Source organism: Triticum aestivum, chromosome 4B (genome assembly GCF_018294505.1).
Source record: "Triticum aestivum cultivar Chinese Spring chromosome 4B, IWGSC CS RefSeq v2.1, whole genome shotgun sequence".
NCBI lineage: Eukaryota > Viridiplantae > Streptophyta > Magnoliopsida > Poales > Poaceae > Triticum > Triticum aestivum.
This window is the reverse complement of record NC_057804.1, coordinates 530,119,326-530,141,246: the sequence shown is the minus strand read 5'-3', so window position 1 is coordinate 530,141,246 and position 21,921 is coordinate 530,119,326.

The following is a 21,921-nucleotide window of genomic DNA, read 5'->3' as shown; positions in this document are numbered from 1 at the left end:
TTTATATATGTAAAATGCTCAGAAAATTGTGTAGATTAATAATATGCCATTTTCATCCATGTTTAAAATGTTTAACTTGCTGTTTGTGTTTATTTTGCATAATGCCATGTTAAAATGCTTTAATTCATAACTAATTAACCGTAGCTCCGATTTTAATAAACTTTATATGTAAATGGGGTGGAAAAATGCCTAGATTAACATGGTGCACTTTATGTTGCTGTTTAACAACTTTAAAATTGTGTTTAGGGCAGAACAGTACCGAATCTAAAATATGCACATGGGGATTTTCCGGAATTATTGTTTGTTGTTCCGGCCTCATTTAAACTTGTCTAGATAGGTAGTTTTTCATATGCTAAACCCCTTGCCATGTTTAATAACATTTAATATTGTTGGGTACAAAACCGAGAGAGAACTAAATAATTGATGTGGTGTTTCGTCAATATGCAACTTGTTGCATATTGATCTCCACTTAACTTGTAGTATTGTTTGTTGCACTTTGCCATGCCATGCCTCATTAAACCGGTCATGCATCATACTTGTTTGTGCATCATCCCATGATTATGCTTGTGTGTTTACCATGTTGTTTGTTTCTTTCCGGTGTTGCTTCTTAGTTCCGGTAATGTTGCGATTGTGAGGATTCGTTCGACTACGTCCGTGTGTCTTCTTCATGGACTCGTTCTTCTTCCTAGCGGGATTTCAGGCAAGATGACCGCTACCCTGGATCTCACTACTATCATTGCTATGCTAGTTGCTTCGTTCTATCGCTATGCTGCGCTACCTATCACCTGTTTATCAAGCCATCCCAAATTGCCATGAACCTCTAACCTTTGACACCTTTCCTATGCAAACCGTTGTTTGGCTATGTTACCGCTTTGCTCAGCCCCTCTTATAGCGTTGCTAGTTGCAGGTGAAGTTGAAGATTGCTCCATGGTGGACAGGATATGTTGGGATATCACAATATCTCTTATATTATTAATGCATCTATATATTTGGTAAAGGGTGGAAGGCTCGGCCTTATGCCTGGTGTTTTGTTCCACTCTTGCCGCCCTAGTTTCCGTCATACCGGTGTTATGTTCCCGGATTTTGCGTTCCTTACGCGGTCGGGTGATTTATGGGACCCCCTTGACAGTTCGCTTTGAATAAAACTCCTCCAGCAAGGCCCAACATTGGTTTTACCATTTGCCTCACCACCACCTATATTTCCCTTGGGAGTAATTAACCCGAGGGTCATCTTTATTATAGCCCCCCGGGCCAATGCTTGTCTAAGTGTTGGTCCAAACTAGAGCACCGTGCGGGACCATTTCCTTGGCAACTTGGATTCGTCGGTTCCTGTATGCTTCGCTTATCCGGTGTTGCCCTGAGAACGAGATATGTGCAGCTCCTATCGGGATTGTCGGCGCATCGGGCGGTCTTGCTGGTCTTGTTTTACCATTGTCGAAATGTCTTGTAAACCGGGATTCCGAGTCTGATCGGGTCTTCCTGGGAGAAGGTCTATTCCTTCGTTGATCGCGAGAGCTTGTCATGGGCTAAGTTGGGACACCCCTGCAGGGTATAATCTTTCGAAAGCCGTGCCTACGGTTATAGGCAGATGGGAATTTGTTAATGTTCGGTTGTAGATAACTTGACACCAGATCCGAATTAAAACGCATCAACTGTGTGTGTAGCCGTGATGGTCTCTTTTCGGTGGAGTCCGGAAAGTGAACACGGTCTTTGGGTTATGTTTGACGTAAGTAGGAGTTCAGGATCACTTCTTGATCATTGCTAGCTTCACGACCGTTCCGCTTGCTCTCTTCTCGCTCTTATTTGCGTATGTTAGCCACCATATATGCTTAGTCGCTGCTGCAGCCTCACCACTTTACCCCTTCCTTTCCCTTTTAAGCTTTGCTAGTCTTGATACCCATGGTAATGGGATTGCTGAGTCCTCGTGGCTCACAGATTACTACAACAATAGTTGCAGGTACAGGTTGTGCGATGATCATGACGCAGGAGCGATGCTTGCTTGCATTGAGTTCTTCTTCTGCTTCTTCTTCGATCAGGGGATAGGTTCCAGGTCGGCAGCCTGGGCTAGCAGGGTGGATGTCATTTGAGTTTCTGTTTGTGTTTCATCCGTAGCCGGATGATGCTCTTATGTATTGTGATGTTGTATTCGTGTGGCATTGTATGCCTCTTGTATGTATCCCCATCTATTATGTAATGTTGATGTAATGATATCCACCTTGCAAAAGCGTTTCAATATGCGGGTCTATCCTTGGTGGGACCTTCGAGTTCCTTTTGGATAGGGTCGCATATTGGGCGTGACAAGTTGGTAATCAGAGCCTCGACCGACCATAGGAGCCCCCTTGATTGTTGGCCGTTGTTGAGTCTAGAAGAGAACTATTTTGAGTCTTAGGATTATATATATCAGAGAGTAGGATTCTTTTTACTCCTCAACCCCTTCGCCGCTCTGGTGAGGACTCTTGACGTAGATGTTTTGTCTTTCCTCTCCTCAAATTTCACTAAATTTTTTTTAGGATCACGCGGGTATCTTGGAATCGTTCCGATGGTTTTGTGACGAGAACATTGTTCTTGGTGCCTCCTGTCTATTATGTGGCATTGACCCGGGGAGTTGAGCTCCGAGGTGTTGTTGTCACAATTTTATCGTTGCAGTTCTGGAATACTGAGTTTTGCCGACATCGAAAATCTCTTTTATGCAGTTGTTGGTGAGATAACCTCGACGTCACCCAGTACTGGGGAGTTCGGGAGTATTGCCATAACTCGTATAACGGATGCTTTTCAAAGGTTGAGGTACACGATTTCCGAAGGTTTCTTGGTTATGTGTTGACGGATGGATACAGCTTGGATGTAGGTATTGTTAGTTTTGGGTGAGATATATATTGCTTCCCCTGTATCCCCAACACCAAATTGCATAACCAGAAAGTTTCGGGAGTTTTATAGGTGGGAATTCAAGTAGTTCCTAGAATATCTTTTCGACAGATGCATGATATGAGATTGGGGTTTGATGTCTAGTGGTCTGCCTTTCCACGGTCGTTTTTACAGTGGTCTCGTTGTGTCTTAAAGAACCCTTGGCTATGCTGGTTCGGGGACACTTTGTATGTCATGTGCACTGCCTTGTACATGATGGTGCTGTACAATCGAGCCCGTGTGGGCCCCACCACGAAAACTTCGGACAAAATCTCTATCATATGTTTGTTTCCGGCTTATTTCTGCAAGCCAAATTCTTTGTTTTATTTTATTTGTGGTATTTGAGTTGCTTCAACGTCAAGTGTTGATTCCATACCTTTTCTAAACGGTGTTCTCATATTGCTATGTGAATACTAATCCTTTTGATCATCGAATTTGTCATGTTAATTCTTTCCAACCGGTGTGCTTCTTTTCAAGTGGATCCGATCATTTCAACATTCGCAAGATCATCTCTCAGTTTCCCAACCTTGTTCGTTTCATCGGTCACCAAGTTGCCTTTGTTTCCCGCCCTCCCACCCTTTTTCTTCAAGGACTCATATATGTTAATCAAGTATCCATTTACTCATGTGAAGTCTCTTCATTCTTTTCAATCAATGTTCTGATCCGGTGATCCCTTGTGAAGATGCTCATGAGCTTCAAGTTCATCATCCTTCGTTCTTTTTCTTCTCCGGTGGATCCATTTCAAGCTTTCAGTGTTGATCATATTCTTTTCCTCGTGTCAAATGCTTTTTCATACCGGTGCACCTCTTAATCTTTCACTTCTCGCTATTCATTTGTTCTGGAGTGCTGAAGATATCTCAGAAGATTTGTGTTTCCATTCTTAATCCGTTGAATCTATTTGGAGATCATTATCTCATTCAAGCTATTTAATTCAACCGGTGCAATCTCTCTTTAAAATCATTTCCAACGGTGTTTTATTTTTAGTGGGCCCTAACCCACAGGTCTTTTCCCAGGATCTTATCTGACTCTTCTAATTATTCTGGAGTCATTCCTAATTCTTTTCAAGTGTGACGTAAGAATGAATTATCATCAGTCATATGTCTTTCTCTAAGATCTTTCAAATTCTTTTCATCGTTGGCTCAACCCCCTTCGCTTTTCATTCTCCCGGAGTATCTCCAAAATTCAGGGTGGTTCTCGTCATCATTCTCAACATGTGAAGACCGAAGAAGTGTTTCCTCTAAATCTTGTCCTTTCGCTCGAAGATTCATGGCTCTCTTAAATTCTTTTCATCCATCCGGAGCAATTCAAGAGTCTTTTCAGATTGATTCTCCGTAGCCCATCAACTCAGAATTATTCATTCAAGCTTTCAGCTCTCGTTCTCCAAATCTTACCGGTGCATCATTCAAATATCCTCTAATCAGTTCATGATATCTTCTTTCTCATGTATCTAAATCCCCTCAAGTATCTTCGTTCATTTTCCAATTCTTTCCGGTGAATTGTGCTTTTGCTACTTTCATTTTCAATTCTTATGGCGATTTGTTCAAGATTTCTCTTCCTCCGTTATCATATCAAATATTCGTTGTTTCCAAATCCTACCGGTGGTTCCTTCAAGACCTTCACAAGTTTGCGCCATATCTATCTTGATCCTTTTTACGAGAATAAGTAGTATGCCAAATCCGTTGCTTGTCATCAATTTAATTTGATGAAGGATAAGCATACAATAAATCTTATTCTTATTTCCTCGAGGTGATTCAATTCTTTTCTTCCGAAGATTGTTCATGATGAAGTAATTCTTGGTTCTAGTGTTCATCTTTTCTTTCCGGAGTTCCATGTTTTGTCGGTTATATCATCGCAAAGCTCCATCTAAATCATTGCAAGGCTTCACCTTGTGTTTTCAAATTCTCCTTCTTTGTTTTCATCCTTTGATTTTATTACCGGAGTTCTTCATGGAAGCTCTACATGGTGGTTCATCTAGGATTCCTTTCATTCTTCAATTGTTCTTCAAGATTTCTCTCGAAGTTATGACCCGCTAAGCTATACTCTAAAATAAACATGGTGCTCAACACATGTCTTGTTTTGAGGAGTTCAAGTATTCTTCTTTTGCATTTCGAAGTGCAATTCCTTCTACCTTATCTCTTGAGGTGGTGTTATGTCATTCTTGACAATTTGAGTTCGTGTTTCATGATTCACATGTTGTCAAGAATGAGATATTTTAAAAACCATCAATTTTCTCTTCTATCATGAGGTATTTTAAATCCATCAATCTCTTTGTTGGAGTTATCTTGGGTTATATTTCACCTAAAGCCTTCCATTGGGAATGTTGCTATTTGTGGTGCTTATCATTGATCCAAGATTTCTCCATATCCTTCTCGGTGAAAGTGGTTTTTCATCTCTTCGTTGATCTCAAACAAGCAATTGTTTTTCGTTAGTGGCAGAATGTCATCTCATAGTCTTGCGATGTTTCCATAAACCCACTACAAGCTTATTCTTTTCGTTGTTGGTTTTCCAACAACCCCGTTGTAACCTTTTTGGAAGGGTGCCTTCCAAGCTCATTTGTGGAAGAAGTTGGCATTTTCTTCTCCATTCTGTTATTCCAATGATCTATCTTCTATTCTTTCTTCCGGAGGCATTGTGATGTTGCTCTCTTCACTCCTCTTCTCGTCTTGAGGGTCGTGTTCTTTTCATGCTTATCCATTTAACCGAAGTGTTGTGTCATCTCTTCAAGCTCTTTAATCTTATCAAGTTTTGCTTCTCTTTTCAACCGGAGTGCTGTCTGAAATCTTTCTTACCCCTTGTGCCATTTTTTTTCAATAGTTCCAGAGGCAGTGTGTTGTTGATTTCATCAAGTATCCTCTCATCTTGTCAAGTTCAAATTATATTCCTTCCATGTTCAACCGGAGTGCTGCCCGAATTCTTCCTCTCTCATCTCGTTTCAACCAGAGTGGTTTCAATTCCTTCTTGTCCATTAAACTTGATTCATGTCTTTGCAACCTTCAAGTTCTCGTAATGTTCCTTGTTCCTCTTTTCTAACAGATTGTTTGCAATCTCGTTCATCTCTAATTACTCAACCTCTCAAGGTTTGTGGTTTCACTCATTGGTCGAAGAAGCAACTTAGTTTTACCGCTTATCTTCCTCTCCCTTTTCCCTCTGGTGCCATCCTAGATCTCGGGACGAGATCCTCTCGTAGTGGTGGAGTGTTGTAACGCCCCGAGACCGACGCTTCAGAAGCCTTCCATTCATTTCATTGTTGTTGTTGTGTGTTTTATTTGCTTGTTGCATTCATCATCGCATCATTCGCATTGCATCGGCACTTTGTTGCCGTCATTGTTTTCAAACTTGCATCCTCTCATAGTCGTTTGTGGTTCCCGCGTCCCCCTTGGCTTCGTGGACCATTCCGAGACCAACCGTGTAAGCGTTCCCCTCTTGTCCAGCCACCGACCCCCCCTTCCGTGCGTCCAAAAAACTTGCCCGAACCCGAACCGGTCTGTCGTTACCAATGGATCCGGATCATCCCCTAACGTCTATAAAATATCTCCGTTTTATTATTTGGACTCCCTAGCCTATTTTTTTTAACCGTCTGATTTTGATCGAAGGATCAGACTAACCCCTACCCTAATCCCACTTACTATATATAACCGGTGCATTTCTAGACCAAACCCTATCTTCTAGGGATCCTCGCCTGTCCAATCGCCGCCGCCGCCAGTCAACCACCCCTCTTCCCCTTCGGGATCTCCCCTGTCCCAACCAGCAGCCGCCACTCCTCTCCTCCTCGATCTGCATGCCCGGCCAACTAGAGCCCCCCTCGATCCCCTCCTCCCGAGCCACCTCTCCCGTCCATCCCCATCGGAGAAGAAGCTCCCGTGCCCGAGCGCCTCCTGGAGCCAAACCTCGCACGGGCCTCGAACCTCCTCGTCCTCCCGAGCAGGAACGCTCGTCCTCGTCGCCAACGACCACCTTCATCAGGCCGGATCCCGCACCCTCCTCCTTCCTTCTCTCTTCGTCCTTGCCTCCTCCTCACCTGTTCTCGTGTTGCAGCAGATAGCCATGGATGGGCATGGAGCTCCAATCCGCCGCCCGATCCCTCAACCTCTCCCGCTGCTCCAGCCTCCCGTCGGCTGTGACCCCGCCTACCTCCCGCGCTGCCGCCTGCTCGCCGGAGCGCCCCCGCCAGCGATCGAACCAGCAGCCGCCGTCCTTCGTCAAGTCCTGCCAGCGCCATGGATGCCTCCTCGAGCTCCAGTTCGCCTCGCGATCGTCGGGAACCGATGCCCCGCGGCCGGATCCGTCAAGCTCCGCCTCCCTGCGCCGAGTCCCTCGCCTCGCCGCCCCTTTGCCCCGCTCACCGGACCTCAGATCCCAGCCGCCAGCGCCCCTGTTTAGTGCGAGCAGAACGAGTGCCTGCATCGCTCGATTCAGCCGTGCGTTGACCGTGTGCACGCAGCAACCGCCTCGGCCAGGCCCAGTTCGTCCCGGCCGGCCTCTTCTTTAGTCAAGCCCAACCACTCCAACGCCCCGGGCCAAGGCCCATGGTGAGCCTCTTCCTATAGCCCCAGCCGCTGCCCTGTTCTAGATTCAACCCATCTTATGTTTATTTTCCTGGACGAATTTGTCTTTTATCTAGTGAATTAACAGTTTTGCAGAAAACCCCCTAAGCATCATGCATTTAATAACTTTAGAACTGTGCATCGGATTAAAATAATTTATATATGTAAAATGCTCAGAAAATTGTGTAGATTAATAATATGCCATTTTCATCCATGTTTAAAATGTTTAACTTGCTGTTTGTGTTTATTTTGCATAATGCCATGTTAAAATGCTTTAATTCGTAACTAATTAACCGTAGCTCCGATTTTAATAAACTTTATATGTAAATGGGGTGGGAAAATGCCTAGATTAACATGGTGCACTTTATGTTGCTGTTTAACAACTTTAAAATTATGTTTAGGGCAGAACAGTACCGAATCTAAAATATGCACATGGGGATTTTCCGGAATTATTGTTTGTTGTTCCGGCCTCATTTAAACTTGTCTAGATAGGTAGTTTTTCATATGCTTCACCCCTTGCCATGTTTAATAACATTTAATATTGTTGGGTACAAAACCGAGAGAGAACTAAATAATTGATGTGGTGTTTCGTCAATATGCAACTCGTTGCATATTGATCTCCACTTAACTTGTAGTATTGTTTGTTGCACTTTGACATGCCATGCCTCATTAAACCGGTCATGCATCATACTTGTTTGTGCATCATGCCATGATTATGATTGTGTGTTTACCATGTTGTTTGTTTCTTTCCGGTGTTGCTTCTTAGTTCCGGTAATGTTGCGATTGTGAGGATTCGTTCGACTACGTCCGTGTGTCTTCTTCATGGACTCGTTCTTCTTCCTAGCGGGATTTCAGGCAAGATGACCGCTACCCTGGATCTCACTACTATCATTGCTATGCTAGTTGCTTCGTTCTATCGCTATGCTGCGCTACCTATCACCTGTTTATCAAGCCATCCCAAATTGCCATGAACCTCTAACCTTTGACACCTTTCCTATGCAAACCGTTGTTTGGCTATGTTACCGCTTTGCTCAGCCCCTCTTATAGCGTTGCTAGTTGCAGGTGAAGTTGAAGATTGCTCCATGGTGGACAGGATATGTTGGGATATCACAATATCTCTTATATTATTAATGCATCTATATATTTGGTAAAGGGTGGAAGGCTCGGCCTTATGCCTGGTGTTTTGTTCCACTCTTGCCGCCCTAGTTTCCGTCATACCGGTGTTATGTTCCCGGATTTTGCGTTCCTTATGCGGTCGGGTGATTTATGGGACCCCCTTGACAGTTCACTTTGAATAAAACTCCTCCAGCAAGGCCCAACATTGGTTTTACCATTTGCCTCACCACCACCTATATTTCCCTTGGGAGTAATTAACCCGAGGGTCATCTTTATTATAGCCCCCCGGGCCAATGCTTGTCTAAGTGTTGGTCCAAACTAGAGCACCGTGCGGGACCATTTCCTTGGCAACTTGGATTCGTCGGTTCCTGTACGCTTCGCTTATCCGGTGTTGCCCTGAGAACGAGATATGTGCAGCTCCTATTGGGATTGTCGGCGCATCGGGCGGTCTTGCTGGTCTTGTTTTACCATTGTCGAAATGTCTTGTAAACCGGGATTCCGAGTCTGATCGGGTCTTCCTGGGAGAAGGCCTATTCCTTCGTTGATCGCGAGAGCTTGTCATGGGCTAAGTTGGGACACCCCTGCAGGGTATAATCTTTCTAAAGCCGTGCCTGCGGTTATAGGCAGATGGGAATTTGTTAATGTCCGGTTGTAGATAACTTGACACCAGATCCGAATTAAAACGCATCAACCGTGTGTGTAGCCGTGATGGTCTCTTTTCGGCGGAGTCCGGAAGTGAACACGGTCTTTGGGTTATGTTTGACGTAAGTAGGAGTTCAGGATCACTTCTTGATCATTGCTAGCTTCACGACCGTTCCGCTTGCTCTCTTCTCGCTCTTATTTGTGTATGTTAGCCACCATATATGCTTAGTCGCTGCTGCAGCCTCACCACTTTACCCCTTCCTTTCCCTTTTAAGCTTTGCTAGTCTTGATACCCATGGTAATGGGATTGCTGAGTCCTCGTGGCTCACAGATTACTACAACAACAGTTGTAGGTACAGGTTGTGCGATGATCATGACGCGAGAGCGATGCTTGCTTGCATTGAGTTCTTCTTCTCCTTCTTCTTCAATCAGGGGATAGGTTCCAGGTCGGCAGCCTGGGCTATCAGGGTGGATGTCGTTTGAGTTTCTGTTTGTATTTCATCCGTAGCCGGATGATGCTCTTATGTATTGTGATGTTGTATTCGTGTGGCATTGTATGCCTCTTGTATGTATCCCCATCTATTATGTAATGTTGATGTAATGATATCCACCTTGCAAAAGCGTTTCAATATGCGGGTCTATCCTTGGTGGGACCTTCGAGTTACTTTTGGATAGGGTCGCATATTGGGCGTGACACTACGGTCGAAAGGGGGGTCCTGTTGATGGGGAGGGGTGTGGCGTACCGCAAAACGGACGAAACGGATTTGTGTTGGAGCGCTACGATCGAAATGGGGATCATGTTCATCGGGAGGGGTGTGGCGTACCGCAAAACGGGACTCCACGAGATACTGTTCATCTCCACCGTCGACCTCCTCCAGCCTCCACGGGCTACCGTCGATCTCCTCCAGCCTCCACGGGCTCCTGTTCATCCAGCCTCCACCGTGTGCTACTCCACCGGCTACTGTTCAACCACCCTTCCACGGGCACCCCTCCACCGTCTACTGTTCATCCAGCCCTCCACACCACGGGGTCCTATTCAATCACCCCTCCACCGTCTACTGTTCATCCAGCCCTCCACACCACGGGGTCCTGCTCATCTAGAGGCAACGCCACCGCTCACTGTTCATCCAACCCCCCCCCCCCCCCCGCAACGCTCATTGTTCATCCAATCAATCGGCTTCAGTTAGCAGCAGTAGTGAAGGAATCGCTCCATCGAGTTCAGTTAACAGCCATCGATCGATCGCTCGGGTTCAGTAACGCGTAGCCTGCAGTGCAATCGCTCGGGTTCAGTTAGAGCCCAACGCCTCGCTCGGGTTCAGTTAGAGCCAACGCCTCGCACACACGCGCGTACGTACGAGAGAAACGTGCATCGCTCGGCCCCGACCTCCAACCGTAACCGACAACTCCCCAAAATTTTCCTCCCCCTCGCATCTACCACGATTTTTTCCGTCATGGACGGCCCAAAGAATGTCACGCAGCTGCATCTCCGGCCCGCCCAGAACGAAAAGCCCATTTTCTGTCATGATTTTTTGTCATAGAAGTAGGAGCCCACCACATCTATGATGATACCGGGTTTTGTCACAATTATCGTCATAGAAGTGTCATATGTATGACAGAAAAAAATTTCGTTCGGCACAAAATACCATGAATGTGTCTTTTTTTGTAGTGTTCTTGTGCCCGCCCGGCCGGGGTGGGACTAAAAAACAATCAGCAACACCTCGTGGTTCTGTGGGTACGCACGTACAAGGAGACTACAGCCATACATCAGCCTCATCGACTAGAAAAAGAAGCCCAGAGCGGCTTCTCTGCTTGGGCCTTGCATGCAGTACTTTTTTTGCTATAAAAATCACCCGTGGACTGATCCAACCAGCTGCATGCGCTCCTTGTCTCAATAAATAAAAGCTGCACCCACTCCTGTTGCATGCACAATCTGGCGCGCGATATTTTATTCTGGCGCGGGAGAGCAAGCTAGTTTGACTCTTTGTTGAGCACATGTGCTCGGTTTTTTATTTTGTTACCCTGGGTACACTGAACCGAGAAAACTTAGTTCGGTTAGCAAGTGTGAAAACCGATTTTTTCTGTACTAGCCAAAAAACCGAATTTTTGGTTTGTTCGGTTTTGGTATCGGTTCGGTCTTTGGTTCATCGGTTTTTATGCCCACCCCTAGGGGCTACTACAAACACTAGTAAAGCACACATCAATAACATGTATATCAAATATACCTTTGTTCACTTTGTCATCCTCTTTATCCGCCAAGTAGTTGGGGTAGTTCCGCTTCCAGTGACCATTTCCTTTGCAGTAGAAGAACTCAGTTTTAGGCTTGGGTCTAGCTTTGGGTTTCTTCTTGGGAGTAGCAACTTGCTTGCCATTCTTCTTGAAGTTCCCTTTCTTTCCCTTGCCATTTTTCTTGAAACTAGTGGTCTTGTTAATCATCAACACTTGATGCTTCTTCCTGATTTTTGCCTCCACTGATTTCAGTATCACGAAGAGCTCATAAATCGTTTTAGTCATTCCTTGCATATTATAGTTCACCATGAAGCTCTAGTAGCTTGGCGATAGCGACTAGAGAACTTTGTCAATCACTACCTTATCTGGATGATTAACTCCCACTTGATTCAAGCGATTGTAGTACCCAGACATTCTGAGCACATGCTCACTGGCTGAGCTATTCTCCTCCATCTTGTAGGCAAAGTATTTGTCAGAGGTCTCATACCTCTCAACTCAGGCATGAGCCTGAAATACCAATTTCAGCTCTTGGAACATCTTATATGTTCCATGGCGTTCAAAACGTCTTCGGAGCCCTAATTCTAAGCCGTAAAGCATGGCGCACTAAACTATCAAGTAGTCATCATATCGAGCTTGCCAAACGTTCATAGCATCTGCATCAACTCCTGAATAGGTCTATCACCTAGCAGCGCATCAAGGACATAATTCTTCTTTGCAACAATGAGGATAATCCTCACATCATGGACCCGGTCCGCATTATTGGTACCATAATCTTTCAACTTAGTTTTCTCTAGGAACATATCAAAAATAGGGGAGCTATATCGCGATCTATTGACCTACAACATAGATATGCAAAAACTATTAAGATTAAGTTCATGATAAATTAAGTTCAATTAATTAAATCACTAATGAACTCCCACTTAAATTAACATCCCTCAAGTTATATATGTGATACATGATCCAGATCAACTAACCCATGTCCGATCATCACATGAGATGGGGTACTCATCAATGGTGAACATCTCTATGTTGATCATATCTACTATATGACTCACGTTTGACCTTTCGGTCTCCAGTGTTCTGGGACCATGTCTGTACATGCTAGGCTTGTCAAGTTTAACCCAAGTATTCTTCATGTGCAAAACTGTCTTACACCCGCTGTATGTGAACGTAGAGTCTATCACACCGTATCATCATGAGATGCTTCGAAACAACGAACTTTGGCAATGGTGCATACTTGGGGAGAACACTTTTATCTTGAAATTTAGTGAAGGGATCATCTTATAATGCTACCGCCATTCTAAGCAAAATAAGATGCATAAAGGATAAACATCACATGCAATCAAGATATGTGACATGATATGGCCATCATCATCTTGTGCTTTTGATCCGCATCTCCAAAGCATCATCATGATCTCCATCATCACCGGCTCGACACCTTGATCTCCATCATTGCGTTGGGGTCGTCTCACCAACTATTGTTTCTACAACTATTGCTAACGCATAGCGATAAAGTAAAGCAATTACATGGCACTTTCATTTCATACAATAATTAAGAGACAACCCTAAGGCTCCTGCCGGTTGTTGATATTACAAAACATGATCATCTCATACAACAACGTATATCACATCACGTCTTGACCATATCACATCACAACATGCCCTGCAAAAACAAGTTAGACGTCCTCTACTTTGTTGTTGCAAGTTTTACATGGTTGCTACGGGCTTCTAGCAAGAACCGTTCTTACCTACGCAAAAACCACAATGGTGATTATCAAGTTTGCTATTTTAACCTTCTTTAAGGACCGTCTGTAGTCAAATTCGATTCAACTAAAGTAGGAGAAACAGACACCCACCAGCCACCTTTATGCAAAACCAGTTGCATGTCAGTCGGTGAAACCGGTCTCATGTGCGTGGACATGTAAGGTTGGTCTAGGCCGCTTCATCCCGCAATACTGCCGAATCAAAATAAGACATTGGTGGTAAGCAGTATGGATTAACACCGCCCACAACTCTTTGTGTTCTACTCGTGCATATCATCTATGCATAGACCTGGCTCGGATGCCACTGTTTGGAAACGTTGCATAGAAAACAAAAAAATTGAACACACACGCAAGATCTATCCATGGAGATGCATAGCAACAAGAGGGAAGAGTGTGTGTACGTACATACCCTCGTAGACCGTAAGAAGAAGCGTTTAACAACATGGTTGATGTCGTCGAACTTCTTCGCGATCCAACCGATCGAGTACCGAACGTACGACACCTCCGTGTTCAGCACACGTTCAACTCGGTGACGTCCTCGCCTTCTTGATCTAGCAAGACTAGCGAAGTAGTGGATGAGTTCCGACAGCATGACGGTGTGGTGACGGTGGTGGTGATGCTATCTCCGGAGGGCTTCGCCTAAGCACTCCAAAAATATGTCCGAGGGACGAATGGAGAGGGGCGCCGCACATGGCTAAGAGATTGTCGTGGTTTTGTTTGGTGCCCCCTCCCACATATATATAGGTGGGGGAGGGAGGAGGCAGCCAGGAGGCGCCCCAAGTGGGGTCGAATCCCACTTGGACTCCTGCCCCTAGCCGCGTCCCTCTGCCATGTATGTGTGCGGGAGGAAGGAAGGGGAGGTGGCGCCCCCCTTTCCCTTATCTCATGAGGAGGGAAAGGCAGGAGGGGTCAACCCTCCCCCTTTACTTCTCCTAGGGCCGACAGCCAGGGAGAGGAGCGCGCCAGCCCCTTGTGGGTTGGTGTGTCTCCCTCCTTGGCCCATTAGGCCCATAGACCTCCTGGGGGTGTCCGGAACCCCTTTCGGTGATCCGATGACTACCCCGTGCACTTTGAAACTCTTTCGGTGTCTGAATATCATCGTCCTATATATCAATCTTTACCTCCGAACCATTCTGGAGCTCCTCGTCATGTCCGTGATCTCATCCAGGATTTCGAACAACATTCAGTCACCAAAACATTTAACTCATATAACACTATATCGTCAACGAACATTAAGCGTGCGGACCCTACGGGTTCGGGAACTATGTAGACATGACCGAGACACCTCTCTGGTCAATAACCAATAGCAGAACCTGGATGCCCATATTGGTTCCTACATATTCTACGAAGATCTTTATCGGTTGAACCGTAATGACAACATACTTGATTCCCTTTGTTTGTCGGTATGTTACTTGCCCGAGATTCGAACGTCGGTATCTCTATACCTAGTTCAATCTCGTTACCGGCAAGTCTCTTTACTCGCTCCGTAATACATCATCTCGTAACTAACTCCTTAGTCATTTGCTTGGAAGCTTATTATGATGTGTATTACCGAGAGAGCCCAGAGATACCTCTCCGGTACTCGGAGTGACAAATCCCAATCTCGATCCATACCAAGTTGCCAACTCAACAAACACCTTCGAAGATACCTGTAGAGCATATTTATGATCACCTAGTTACATTGTGATGTTTGATAGCTGATAACCCACAAGTATATGGGATCGCAACAATTTTCGAGGGTAGAGTATTCAACCCAAATTTATAAATTCGACACAAGGGAGCGAAGGAATATTTGCAAGTATTAGCAGCTGAGTTGTCAATTCAACCACACTTGGAGATTAATTATCTGCAGCGAAAGTGATCAATAGCATAGTAATATGATAGTTTTGATAATAGTAGCAACAACAATGGTAACAATAACAGTGATAGAAGTGATTTTGTAGCAAGTGCAATAGTGATAGTAGCAGTAGTAACTTAGCAAGAACAATATAAGGTAAATTTGTAGGCACTAGATCGATGATTCGTTGGATGATATTCATCATGAGACAGTCGTAACCTAGGGCGATATGGCACTAGCTCCAGTTCATAAATATAATGTAGGCATGTATTCCATAAATAGTCATACATGCTTATGGAAAGAACTTGCATGACATCTTTTGTCATACCCTCCCGTGGCAGTGGGGTCCTATTGGAAACTAAGGGATATTAATGCCTCCTTTTAATAGAGTACCAGAACAAAGCATTATCACATGGTGAATACATGAACTCCTCAAAATACGCATCACTGGGAGTGGTTCTGACTATTGTCATTCTGGGGTTGCCGGATCATAACACGTAGTAGGTGACTATAACTTGCAAGATCGGATCTAGAACATGGATATAATGGTGATAACATAAACGGTTCAGATATGAAATCATGGCACCCGGACCCAAAGTGACAAGCATTAAGCATGGCAAAGTCATAGCAACATCAATCTCAAAACATAATGGATACTAGGGATCAAGCCCTAACAAAACTAACTCGATTACATGATGAATCTCATCCAACTCCTCACCAACCAGCGAGCCTACGAAGGAATTACTCACTCCCGGTGGGGAGCATCATGGAATTGGCGATGGAGAAGTGTTGGTAATGACGAAGATCGAACATCCCCCTCTCCGGAGCCCCAAACGGACTCCAGTTCTAGCCTCCCAATGAAGAACAAGAGATGGCGGCAGCTCCATCTCGTGAAACGTGATAATTCTTTCTCCTTGATTTTTCTGGAAAAATAGGATTTTATAGCGTTGGTTTCATGGTCTGCGGGCCACCAGGTGGGGACAACCCACCTGGGCACGCCTGGAGGAGGTGGCGCATCCTGGTGGGTTGTGCTCACCTAGGTGCCCCCCTCTGGTGGTTCTTGGCTCCATAAATTATCTTTTATTGTATAAAAAATCCTTGTAAAGTTTCGTTCCATTCCGAGAACTTTTATTTCCGCACAAAAACAACACCATGGTAGTTCTGCTGAAAACTGCGTCAGTCCGGGTTAGTTTTATTCAAATCATGCAAATTAGAGCCGAAAACAAGAGGCAAAGCGTTAGGAAAAGTAGATACAACGGAGAAGTATCAACTCCCCCAAGCTTAACCCTTTGCTTGTCCTCAAGCAATTCAGTTGATAAACTGAAAGTGAAAAAAAAACTTTTACGAACTCTTTTGCTCTTGTTTCCATAAATAAGCTTAAACAACACCCAGGTTTTCAGCAAGGATTGTAACTAACCATGTCAACAATAACTCTTAAAAAATTTATTAACTCATATCAATGACATAACCAGCTAGATAGCAATAATAAGACATCTCAAACAGCAACATGTTGTTAAAACAGCCATGGTACAATATGACAATAGTATCGCTAGCCCTTTCTGAGACCGCAAAACATAAATGCAGAGCACCCCCAAAGTTCAACCAGCGACTAAACATTGTAATTCATGGTAGAGAAGATCTAGTCATGATGCACCCAACATTAGCTACACACAATGCATCAGCATGATAGCATTGCTCTCAGGTTCTGGCGCTTATTTTAGAAGGTGATGACACAACATAAAAGTAAATAGATAGTCCCTTCACAGAGGGAAGCAGTGATTTGCAGAGGTGCTAGAGCTCAAGTTTTTAAAACAGAGGTAAATGAAATTTTGAGACATGCACCCTTCTTGTTTACTTCGCGACTGTCAGTTATCAATATCTTCCATGCTAGACAAATTAGTAGCGGTTCCCAAGCGGTAAAGTAAAGGTTTTTGCTCCATAGGAGTTTTTGTTTGATTACTGATAAGTTCTTTTTGCAATTTGGGACTGTGAATCCCTATTACCGCTCTTTTCTCGTGCAATGATGAGTTAATAAACACCCAACCTGAGAATAACCCGCTTAGCATGGAAGATACCAACTACCTCCTGTCGCACTATGAATAATCCAGGCACACAAAAAGGATATTTGTTTGAAGTTTTTAGAGGTGGCACATGCAAATTTACTTAGGACGGTAGGGTAATACCGCATATAGGTAGGTATGTGAAGGAAATATGCCCTAGATGCAATAATAAATTTGTTATTTATATATTTCCTTATATCATGATAAATGTTTATTATTCATGCTAGAATTGTATTAACCGGAAACTTAGTGCATGTGTGAATACATAGACAAATAGAGTGTCACTAGTATGCCTCTGCTTGACTAGCTCGTTAATCAAAGATGGTTAAGTTTACTAGCCATAGACATGAGTTGTCATTTGATAAACAGGATCACATCATTAGGGAATGATGAGATTGACTTGACCCATTCCGTTAGCTTAGCACTTGATTGTTTAGTATGTTGCTATTGCTTTCTTCATGACTTATACATGTTCCTATGTCTATGAGATTATGCAACTCCCGAAAACCGGAGGAACACTTTGTGTGCTACCAAACATCACAACGTAACTGGGTGATTATAAAGGTGCTCTACAGGTGTCTCCGATGGTGTTTGTTGAGTTGGCATAGATCGAGATTAGGATTTGTCACTCCGATTGTCGGAGAGGTATCTCTGGGCCCTCTCGGTAATGCACATCACTATAAGCCTTGCAAGCAATGTGACTAATGAGTTAGTTACGAGATGATGCATTACGGAACGAGTAAGGATCCTTGTTGGTAACGAGATTGAACTAGGTATTGAGATACCCACGATCGAATCTCGGGCAAGTAACATACCGATGACAAAGGGAACAACGTATGTTGTTATACGGTTTGACCGATAAAGATCTTCGTAGAATATATGGGAGCCAATATGAGCATCCAGGTTCCGCTATTGGCTATTGGCCGGAGACGTGTCTCGGTCATGTCTACATAGTTCTTGAACCCATAGGGTCCACACGCTTAACATTCGGTGACGATCAGTATTATGAGTTTATGTGTTTTGATGTACCGAAGGTAGTTCAGAGTCCCGGATATGATCATGAACATGATGAGGAGTCTCGAAATGGTCGATACATAAAGATCGATATACTGGATGACTATATTTGGACGTCAGAATGGTTCCAGGTGAGTTCGGGCATATACCAGAGTACCGAGAGGTTACCGGAACCCCCGGGAGGTATATGGGCCTTTATTGGGCCATAGTAGGAGAGAATAGATGGAGGCATAGGAGGGGGCGCGCCCCCTCAAGCCCAATCCAAATTGGGTGGGGGGGCCCTTTCCTTCCCCCTCTCTCCCCCTTCCTTCCACTCCTAGTCCAACTAGGGAAGGGGGGAATCCTACTCCCGGTGGGAGTAGGACTCCCCATGGGGCGCGCCATAGGAGGGCCAGCCCTCCCCCTCCTCCACTCCTTTATATACGGAGGAGGGGGGCACCCCATAGACAGACGAGTTGATCATTGATCTCTTAACTGTGTGCGGTGCCCCCTCCACCATAGTCCACCTCGGTCATATCGTTGCAGTGCTTAGGCGAAGCCCTGTGCCGGTAGCTTCATCATCACCGTCATCACGCTGTCGTACTGACGAAGCTCTCCCTCGACACTCTGCTGGATCATGAGTTCGTGGGATGTCACCGAGCCGAACGTGTGCAGATCGTGGAGGTGTCGTACTTTCAGTACTAGGATCGGTCGGATCATGAAGACGTATGACTACATCAACCGCTTTGTCATAGCGCTTCCGCTTACGGTCTATGAGGGTACGTGTACAACACTCTCCCGCTCATTGATATGCATCACCATGATCTTGCGTGCGTGCAGGAAATTTTTGAAATTACCGTGTTCCCCAACAGTGGCATCCGAGCCAGGTTTATGCGTAGATGTTATATGCATGAGTAGAACACAAGTGAGTTGTGGGCGATAATAGTCATATTGCTTACCATCATGTCATACTTTGATTCGGCGGTATTGTTGGATGAAGCGGCCCAGACTGACATTACGCGTACGCTTACGGGAGACTGGTTCTACCGACGAGCTTTGCACACAGGTGGTTGGCGGGTGTCAGTTTCTCCAACTTTAGTTGAATCGGGTGTGGCTACGCCCGGTCCTTGTTGAAGGTTAAAACAACACATACTTGACGAAATATCGTTGTGGTTTTGATGCGTAGGTAAGAACGGTTCTTGCTCAACCCGTAGCAGCCACGTAAAACTTGCAACTACAAAGTAGATGACGTCTAACTTGTTTTTGCAGGGCATGTTGTGATGTGATATGGTCAAGACATGATGCTAAATTTTATTGTATGAGATGATCATATTTTGTAACAGAGTTATCGGCAACTGGCAGGAGCCATTTGGTTGTCGCTTTATTGCATGCAATGCAATCGCCCTGTAATTGTTTTTACTTTATCACTAAGCGGTAGCGATAGTCGTAGAAATAATAGTTGGTGAGATGACAACGATGCTATGATGGAGATCAAGGTGTCGCTTCGTTGACGATGGTGATCATGATGGTGCTTCGGAGATGGAGATCAAAGGCACAAGATTATGATGGCCATATCATATCACTTATATTGATTGCATGTGATGTTTATCCTTTATGCATCTTATTTTGCTTAGTTCGACGGTAGCATTATAAGATGATCTCTCACTAAATTTCAAGGTACAAGTGTTGTCCCTGAGTATGCACTGTTGCGAAAGTTTGTTGTGCCGAGACACCACGTGATGATCGGGTGTGATAAGCTCTACGTTCACATACAACGAGTGCAAGCCAGTTTTGCACACGTAGAATACTCGGGTTAAACTTGACGAGCCTAGCATATGCAGATATGGCCTCGGAACACTGAGACCGAAAGGTCGAGCGTGAATCATATGGTAGATATGATCAACATAGTGATGTTCACCATTGAAAACTACTCCATCTCACGTGATGATCGGACATGGTTTAGTTGATTTGGATCATGTGATCACTTAGATGATTAGAGAGATGTCTATCTAAGTGGGAGTTCTTAAGTAATATGATTAATTTAACTTTAATTTATCATGAACTTAGTACCTGGTAGTATTTTGCATGTCTATGTTGTTGTAGATCAATGGCCCGTGCTACTGTTCCTTTGAATTTTAATGCGTTCCTTAAGAAAGCTAAGTTGAAAGATGATGGTAGCAATTACACAGACTAGGTCCGTAACTTAAGGATTATCCTCATTGCCGCAAAGAAGAATTACGTCCTGGAAGCACTGCTAGGTGCAAGACCCGCTGCAGGAGCAACACCGAACGTTGTGAACGTCTGGCAGAGGAAAGCTGATGACTACTCGATAGTTCAGTGTGGCATGCTTTACGGCTAAGAACCGAGACTTTAATGATGTTTTGAATGTAATGGAGCATATGAGATGTTCCAGGAGTTGAAGTTAATATTTCAAGCAAATGCCCGGATTGAGAGATATGAAGTCTCTAATAAGTTCGATAGCTGCAAGATGGAGGAGAATAGTTCTGTCAGTGAACATATACTCAAAATGTCTGGGTATAACAACCACTTGATTTAGCTGGGAGTTAATCTTCCTGATGATAGTGTCATTGACAGAATTCTTCAATCACTGCCACCAAGCTACAAGAGCTTCGTGATGAACTATAATATGCAAGGGATGAACAAGACAATTCCTGAGCTCTTCACAATGCTAAAGGCTGCGGAGGTAGAAATCAAGAAGGAGCATCAAGTGTTGATGGTCAACAAGACCACCAGTTTCAAGAAAAAGGGTAAAGGGAAGAAAGGGAACTTCAAAAAGAACGGCAAGCAAGTTGCTGCTCAAGTGAAGAAGCCCAAGTCTAGACCTAAGCGTGAGACTGAGTGCTTCTACTTCAAAGGGACTGGTCACTGGAAGCGGAACTGCCCCAAGTATTTGGCGGATAAGAAGGATGGCAAGGTGAACAAAGGTATATGTGATATACATGTTATTGATGTGTACCTTACTAATGCTCGCAATAACACCTGGGTATTTGATACTGGTTCTGTTGCTAATATTTGCAACTCAAAACAGGGACTACAGATTAAGCGAAGATTAGCTAAGGATGAGGTGACGATGCGCGTGGGAAATGGTTCCAAAGTCGATGTGATCACGGTCGGCACGCTACCTCTACATCTACTTTCGGGATTAGTTTTGGACCTGAATAATTGTTATTTGGTGCCATCGTTGAGCATGAACATTATATCTGGATCTTGTTTGATGCGAAACGGTTATTCATTTAAATCTAAAAATAATGGTTGTTCTATTTATATGAGTAATATCTTTTATGGTCATGCACCCTTGAAGAGTGGTCTGTTTTTATTGAATCTCGATAGTAGTGACACACATATTCATAATATTGAAGCCAAAAGATGCAGAGTTGATAATGATAGTGCAACTTATTTGTGGCACTGCCGTTTGGGTCATATTGGTGTAAAGCGCATGAAGAAACTCCATTCTAATGGACTTTTGGAATCACTTGATTATGAATCACTTGGTACTTGCGAACCATGCCTCATGGGCAAGATGACTAAAACTCCGTTCTCCGAAACAATGGGGCGAGCAACAGATTTGTTGGAAATCATACATACTGATGTATGTGGTCTGGTGAATATTGAGGCACGCGACGGGTATCATTATTTTCTCACCTTCATAGATGATTTGAGTAGATATGGGTATATCTACTTGATGAAACATAAGTCTGAAACATTTGAAAAGTTCAAAGAATTTCAGAGTGAAGTGGAGAATCATCGTAACAAGAAAATAAAGTTTCTACGATCTGATCGTGGAGGAGAATATTTGAGTTACGAGTTTGGTCTTCATT